Below are 8,231 nucleotides of genomic sequence, written 5' to 3'. Positions count from 1 at the left end.
ACCCCCCACGCTTCCTCTCTAGCCGCTCGCACTCTATGCTCCGCGGTCGCGGGCCGCCCGCCGTCAGCCGGCCAGCCGGGAAGGGTGCGCAGAAGGAGGCGGGGCGGCAAGGCAAGAGGCGTCTCCTCCACCGGAGCGGCGGGAGACCCGAGCCGACTCTGTGACAGCTCTTCGGCCGCCATGTCAGCAAGCGGGGCTGGAAACAGACCCGGCGCCCAGCCGTAGCCCTGCGTTCGCGTCCGACTCCCAGGTGAGCAGAGGAAGAGCGGGATGTGGGGGGCCGGCCGGCGAGCGGCCGCGGCGGGAAACCCCCCGGGAGCCCCTCGCTCCTCCCCCGGCGCCGCGCACAGCCTCTGCGCTCCCGGTGCGGGGCAGCCCCGTGCCCTCGGCGCTCGCCCGCGCGCCTCTCGTCCCTGCAGCCCCGTGTCCGTGCCGCGCTCGCCCCTCGCCGCAGCCCCGGCTCCGCACCCCGGGAGCCGTCCTTGTTTGCCTTCGTACCTGTTCCCTCCGCCGCCACCGAGAACCGCCCGGGGTCTCCCTTCCGGACCTCCCTCTGGGCCGGTATCTACCTTAATTTTTATTTTTTGATTTGCGTGTTGAACAGATTTAAAGTTAAGGCTTTTTAAAATTAAGGCTTAAATGCTTTAAATCCCTTTGTAAGAAAGGTTGCGACCTTAGGATGCTTATTTTGATCCCTGTATAAACTTACTCAGATACGTACTGTGGAATGCAATTTTGAAGACCAATTCCAAAGACTCTAAAAATAGGATGCTCTAATGGAAATTTTGGCAGCCTTCTTACCTATTGGGCAATGGTAGGAGACTCGATTCTTTGAGAGTGATTTCGGGGTGTAACGATTATACTCAGAAAGAGATTTGCCCATTACTCTTTACACCGGGGCAGGAAACTGCAGCCAATCAACACCCCCATTAAAATATGAGCAATCCTTTCTGCTTACTCGACTGGGAATGTAATTGACCTTGGTATTTATATGCACGAGGAAAAGGTTTCTAAGGAATGTATCACCTAGCAAATTGAAGTCTGAAGATGATACTCAGCTGGTGCATCTCAAAATGGATAAAGAAATTGACAGCCAAATACGTATGGCCTTTTGGGGATTATAAATTTGCTAGGACACCATGGAATATCTCACCAACCGTTGTGGAAGCCTTAGGTTCTCCTTGGTCTAAATTTCCTCAAAAAAAAAAAAAATTTTTTTTTTTCCAGTTTCCCCATTGATGGTTTTCTAGAGGTGACTCTTGCATCCTCTGGACACCTGAGAAAGCTTTTCCCCTCCATTCTTTAAAGAGCTGTCTCCTCCTCTACCCTTCTAAAAATATTTTTATAGATTCAGAAATACAGTGGGTTTTTTTCCTTGAAAGCCCTGGGGGCCTGAATACTTTTAAATCAAATAAAGAAGAAAGATGTCTTATAATAGATGAAGAAATGGTTTGCTTCTAGAAATGTGTTGTTGAGTTTCTCATGTTTGAAGTTCACTTCTAAAAAATCGCGGTGCAAGGTATTTATTTTAAAATATGTTTTCCTATTTCATAAGGTTTGTGGACCAAAGGCAGCCTACCCAGCCCTAGAGAAATTAATGTTTCTTATCTTCCTTTTGAGTTGTGGTTTTTTCCCTTGTTGTTGTGTTTTTTTGTTTGGGTTTTTTTGTTTTGTTTTTAAGTTTTGGACAAGAGAATTAGGTTATAAGTATTTCCCTTTTTATAATGTTAGTGGTTGGTTGTGGTTGAAGGTACTTAAATAATAAAGACAAGATCTTACATATCTTTCTGAGGCCCTAGCTACTGGAAATTAATGAAATGTAAATTTTGCTTTAAAGCTATACCTTATAATCAGCATTCAGATCTGCTTTATCAGAAAAACTTGGTTTGTGTATTTCCCACCTTATTTTCTTAAGAGGTGTAGTTTTTGCATCCTGTGCTATTTTTGCCTATTTTGCCTTTTTGTCAAGTAATCTTTCTTTAAAATGGTGTCAGGGCAAAGTGATTCTATTTTTACACTCTTCTTGAGTTATTTTTATTATAATCTCAATGGATCCAGAAAATACTGCTTTTGGCTTTTATTTTTATAATTTTTTGAAATATTTATTTATTTATTTTAGAGAGAGAGAAAGAGAGTGTGCGTGGTGGGGGGAGCAAAGGGAGAGAGAGAGGAAAAGACACAGACTCCCCTCTGAGCAGGAAGCCCCACATGGGGCTCTACCCCCACAACCCCAAGATCATGACCTGAGCCAAAACCAAGGTTCAGAGCCAACCAGCTGAGCCACCCAGGCACCTCTCTCTTGGCTTTTAAATGGCAGTTGTAATTGGGAAATGTCAAGTGATAGCTCTTGTTTGCTATTAGAACTAAGGCTGTGAGTCTATAAGCATTGCTATAGGGACTAGAGGTCTGTAACAATCCAACTATAATGCAAGCCATATGAGCAATGTAAAGTTTCCTAAATAAAAAATAACAAAATAAAAAAGAAACAAGTGAAATTAATTTTAATAATATATTTTATTTAACCCATGCAGTTTCAGTTGTAATCAATTTGGTAAGTTAATATAGAGATATTTTGCATTCTTTCATGCTTAATCTACAAAATCTGGTTTTTAACTTAGAGTACATTTGAATTCCAACCAGCCACATTTCAAGTGCTCAGTAGCTACATGTGGCTAGCAAATGGCTAGGACCATAGTGGGCAGCACATAGCTATAGGATTACTGTATGATTTTTAAGATGTCTTCCTACCCTGAGAGTCCGGGGTAAATACAGGGGGGTAGGTTTAAAAAAATCCTTTTCCTAAAGTGCTGTGATATTCATACTGAGAAGTTTGTATGGCAGAAAGAAAGTTCCAAGAAGTCTCTTCCTCTTAGTGTTGACTGTATTCACACTGAGGAGGATGAACAGGTGCCAGAGTTCATGTTTCATGAGGGTTGTAAGATGATTAGAACGCTCAGTCATTTCCTGGGGTGTCATTGTTACAGTTATTGACTTCTGCATGTCAACAATGTGTCAAGGCCTGTGTGAGTCTCTGTCTCCTTCACCCCTGGCTATGAAGGAGGGAGAGCTTGAAGACCTACAGGAAGATTGAACTTTACTGTAAACAGGTAGAGTTCCTGCTGTTGTAGACTTAATTTCTGAATCAGTTTCTGGTCAGTTTCAGAGTTTTGTAAATGTGCTCCTCTGCTTTGCTTGTCAAAGGAAAGAGAAAATCTTCTCAACAAAATTCAGAAAGAAAGGGTATAGTTTTTGGCTCTAAAACCCTGGAAGCCTGATTATTAGCAAACAAGTGACATGTGTGTGGTGGTTTAGGTAAATATAAAAGGAAATCCGGCACTATTTTTTTCTAAAGATTTTATTAGCAGAGGGGAGGGGCAGTGGGAGAAGGAGAAGCAGATTCCCTGTTCAGCAAGGAGCCTAACTTGGGGCTCGATCCCAGAACCTTGAGATCATGACCTGAGGGAAATATAGAACTTTTTATGGAAAACTACTGACATGCTGTCTAGGTATGTGCTTTAAGTTGTTTTTGCAACGGGGTGATTTGTGTGGAACCATCTCTTGTTCTGAGCTGTTAAAACCGAAAGATAACTCTGTTGGAAAACTAACCCTGCAGCTCACTGACCTCAGAACCCATCATTATTCTTGTCTCGACTTGTATATTCATTCATTCATTCATTCATTCATTCATTCATTCATTCATTATTTTTCAGAGAGACCAAGCACACGAGCAGGGGGAGGGGCAGAGAGTGTGAGAATCCCAAGCAGTTGCCTTGCCCAGCTTGGATCCGGACACGGGGCTCCATCATGACTGAGCTGAAATCAAAAGTGACATACTTAACCAACTGAGCCACCCAAGCGCCCCTAGGCTTGTATACCTATTAAACTTCCCTAAATACTACTTGATTTGCACTGTTTACATATACATTGAATATTAAAATTCAGTGGCAAAATTCACCTGAAAAACTAATTAATATTTAAAATAATCTAAGAAAAATGCCCCCTCCCCAACCTTTACCGTATAAAGAAATCTTACATTACCTGGTCAGTAAACAAAATTCCTCTGCAAAGTCTGGTCATGATAGATCTGGCACAATGTTCGCAGTATGTAGAGTATTAAAGGATCAGAGACAGAACTGGGGGAGGAGGTAGTGATTGGATGTTGCTTGTTTGGTGAGACATACGTGCACATTATAGTAGGAGAATATGGCATTTTCATTTGTATTTAAATCTAGATGACCATTGACACCATTTTAGTTGTATAAGAAAATGTTCCTACAAATTAGTCTTAGCTAATTTTTTTTTTTTAATTTGAGGAAGAGTAATTGAGAGTTTGGCAATTTTCAGTTTTTAAAGCAGATCTTAAGTGATAGAAGTGGCCTCTCCATGGATTTTATTTTTATGGAGAAATTCTACTCGCTCACATACTCACTGTGTCTGTGTCCTGATGCTGTTGTGGAGCGTTCTCTCCAGTGTAGAGCCCTGAGGAGTCACACAAATATAGGCTTTTCTTTACTTAGTAATCATTCCCTTGGGGGAAATTATATTTCCTTTTAACCAGGGAATACTTTTGTTTTCCATGCATTTGAAATAATTTATTTGTAATATTTTTAAAGAAGTACATCACTCGTCAATTATACCTCAATGAAAGAAAAAGAAAAATCATGTCCAAACCATCTAAAACAAACAAAAAAGAAATACCTCGTGTAAAACTTTTCTGAATCTTACAATAGCTTGAGCTTTCTCAAATTGTTCAATCACAGTTGTGAGATTCTGCTCTTTAACATGTTTGGAGATGGAAACTTTATAGCATCACCCGTTCTTCCCTGCCATCTCTTAGGACTTCCTGTTTTTCACCTTCATTAGCCATGTGAAAAGGAAAGATAGTAATGTGTCTGTCAAAATACTGACAAATTAAGTTTATTTTTCCTTTTGACTGTAGGAAGAATGCTGAAGCAGTAAGCGACAAATATCGTCACCTTTATTGACGTTTGGTCTTTCAACATTTTAATGGACAGTACCTAGGTGATTTTAGGAATTAGCAATATTTTGTTGTATCTGTTTAATTCTCTTATGAGAATGCTTAGCCTGTTTTTCCTGGAAGACTGCTACCTAGCTAAATAATTTTTTTTCTGTTAGGTGCCTCTGGAGAACTTGGTACATTCAGTGGCTGTGGTTTTCTCATTTGAATGAAGGCAAACTAACATTTTACAGCATCTTTTATTTGTAAATTTTGAAATAACTTCTTTAAAATATGTGAACTTTATGATAAGATAAAGAATGCTGTTCTTTCTATTTCGGAGCATTCCACTTAACATTTTTATTTGATGCATACATTGCTTTTCTTGCTACTTTTCTATAGGTATTAAAACTGTGCAACTAAATCTTTCTAAAAAAGTTTTTAGGTGAAGCGAAAAACATTGCTTAAGATTTTTCAATGAGAACTAATTTTTGTGAAAATATATTTTATTTACTGAAACCTAGTGGAGTTATTTCTTTTGTACCTTATGAAGCACCAAAGATTACTTCCTTCGGTTGTTTCTCTTTCCCCGGCTTGTGGAGCATGAAGATGGTTTACTTAACTCAGGTCTTAAAAGGATTCATACCAAGTAATCATGATTTCCTCCCTCACGTTCAACTCAGTTGAAGAGTGGAAACTACGCTGACCAGTAAATTACAAAATTGGGTTTCCTGGAAAAGGCTTTCTACTCATTTGTGACTTCTTTTTTTTTTTTTTTTAAAGATTTTATTTATTTATTGGACAGAGATAGAGACAGCCAGAGAGAGAGGGAACACAAGCAGGGGGAGTGGGAGGAAGAAGCAGGCTCATAGTGGAAGAGGCCTGATGTGGGGCTTGATCCCATAACCCCGGGATCACGCCCTGAGCCGAAGGCAGACGCTTAACCGCTGTGCCACCCAGGCGCCCCTCATTTGTGAATTCTTAATCCAAATTCAGTCACTGCACTTTATTTTCTTCAACACCTTACAAAGTAATCACTTACTTTCTTTTGCTCTGGTAGTTTAAAAAAAAAAAAAAAGTTGTTGTGGAGTTCTTTGCCGTCCCAATTAGAGCTATACCTATAGCATTGGGAAAGCACTGTAAAGAGTCAAAATTCATGGCACAAGGTCACGTGACTTCCTTAATTTAATCTTATAATACACGTGTTGTGACTGATGAGAGAAAAGAAATGGTTTCTCTTCTTAGTCTTACATCTGAGCTGTAGCTTAAAAAGTGGTCTCCTAGGTCTCTCCGCCAAAGCTCATATTTTCACGAGCCAGAGAAAGATCTCTTTCACGTTTGCGTAAAGTAAAACAGCATTCAGTTCAGGAGGTAGTTTTTAATTATATCAAGTGGCCTCTTGTTTAATTATAATTTTGTGGATTTTGATGCCTACCTGCTTTTTGTCCTTTTTCAGCTGTATGCCTGCAGAAAACATCTGGATTCCCTAGTGAACCCCAACAAGGCTTTGACCTTTGTCAAAATGGCTTACCTTCCCTGACAGCTTCAAAGAGTACATACCTATGCGTGCAAAACATGAGCAAACATTCTGCTCCAGGAACACTTATCGAGACTGAGGAAACAAATATTCTAAGAATGTCTGTCTTATAACGAAAGCTTCCGTGCACTTGTATAGTATTTTGTATTTTGTTTAGCCTTTGCTGGAGAGTTTCCTTTCTGTTCTAGCTCTTCAGAATATGTGAAAAGATATCCAGAACGCCCCAAAACTTACTCTGCCTTACCTCATCTTTTTGTTTCTTTCTATTCTTCTGTCTTCTGTGGAAAGTTCAGAAGTCAGAACAGGTCATGGTTTATTATAGACTTGAAGTGGGGGAAGAGTACAAACCTTACTCCTTCCCTCTTTCCTCTCCTTCCTTCTCTGTTACAAAAGTAATCATGCTCCAAAGGGAAAAGGTAGATAAATTTTAACTTGAGGAAAACACGATTATTCAAAAATTAGTATTTTTTTCTATAACTGAAGTTGAACAGAAGCTTTAATTTAAAGTCAGAATCCGTTGGTCTCTCATCCTACTTAAGATGCCTCACGGATATGTCAGGAAGAAACTGAGTAGGGATATACTTTGAGGACACAGACATAGGCTATACCAGAACATAATTAATAGTATCTCTTTTTATCGTATATGTTTTCTTCAGGAAATATTCACCACTGGAAAAAAACATCTTTGGGGAAAATCGTATTCTGTCAACAATCTTCTAAAGCACCCTAACGTATCCTTCTCTGGGACAAATTTTTTCTCTATTGGTTTGTAATCCAGAGCAAACTGCCTTGCTCTGGCCATCTTTCTGTTCCCAAAACCCCATCAAAATACATTCTCTTGAAGAACTAAAAGAAAGCATACTCACTTTTACACCTGTCTCTGTTTCTGCCTTTCCATTAATGTTCAGTATGCTCTAGATAGAAATCATCATGTCACTATTAGGCCAGACAAAAATACAGGAGTCTGGAGTTCTTGATGTGCTCGGACTGGGTAATGGCGGGAGGGGGGGTGGCAGCAAGTGAGTGACAGTACAAAGGGGTAGGAAGTGAGAGCCAGATAATGGGGCGTTGGTAGCGGCCTGCTGGAGATGTTGGGGCTCATCTGAGATGCAGAGAGTGTTTTGGTGCCATTAACAACATAAGACTGGGGTGATGCTAGCTACACTGGCCAGACAGTGAGATGTCATCATAGATCTTTGAGACATGAAGAAATATTCATTCCACAAGTGTATCAAGTCGCTGTTTTTATTGTAAAACACAAAAGTACTTGTTTTCAAAAGAGAAATCTGCCTCTGGGATGCAGGATGGATTGAAAAGGCTATGTGAGACAATGAGAGCCTTGATTAAGAGTAAATATGTCGGCCTAAACTCATTTTGAAATTTCCTCATTACTTCGGAAGTGACAGAATTAATGAATTTTTACTTCTTGTTCAAAAGAATAGAAACTAAGCAAGAGAACTGCTGGCTTAGGTTTTGCCATTTAAAGCTAGTGTTAAAATTGTATTTGATGCTGTAGGGATCATGTTCTTTATCCTACTTGAGTTCATTACTTAATTTTACTGATAATCCATAAGAACGTACACTTTACAGTATACATGTCTATGTACACAATACAACATTCGTATACATTTTGGTGAATAATTTTGAAATGGTGGCTTATGAATGGATCCAAACCCAGCATTAGGTCCTATCAGTTTAATGGCTAATGTTTGAGCCCATAAGTGAGCAGTGTTGTAT

At 39.9% G+C, this 8,231-nt stretch overlaps 1 protein-coding gene across 1 annotated transcript in view; it reads left to right on the top strand.

Moving 5' to 3' along the window:
• Nucleotides 1-11: 11 nt before the first annotated feature.
• The window catches only part of CNST (consortin, connexin sorting protein), a 117,083-nt gene continuing 108,863 nt past the window's right edge, over nt 12-8,231 (top strand). The window contains 1 exon segment of the mRNA XM_002923917.4: nt 12-250. The gene's annotated coding sequence lies outside the window, so the exon portion shown is untranslated.

This window comes from Ailuropoda melanoleuca, chromosome 8 (genome assembly GCF_002007445.2).
Source record: "Ailuropoda melanoleuca isolate Jingjing chromosome 8, ASM200744v2, whole genome shotgun sequence".
NCBI lineage: Eukaryota > Metazoa > Chordata > Mammalia > Carnivora > Ursidae > Ailuropoda > Ailuropoda melanoleuca.
The sequence above is the reverse complement of the archived record's forward strand: the minus strand, read 5'-3'. Positions and strand labels throughout refer to the sequence as shown.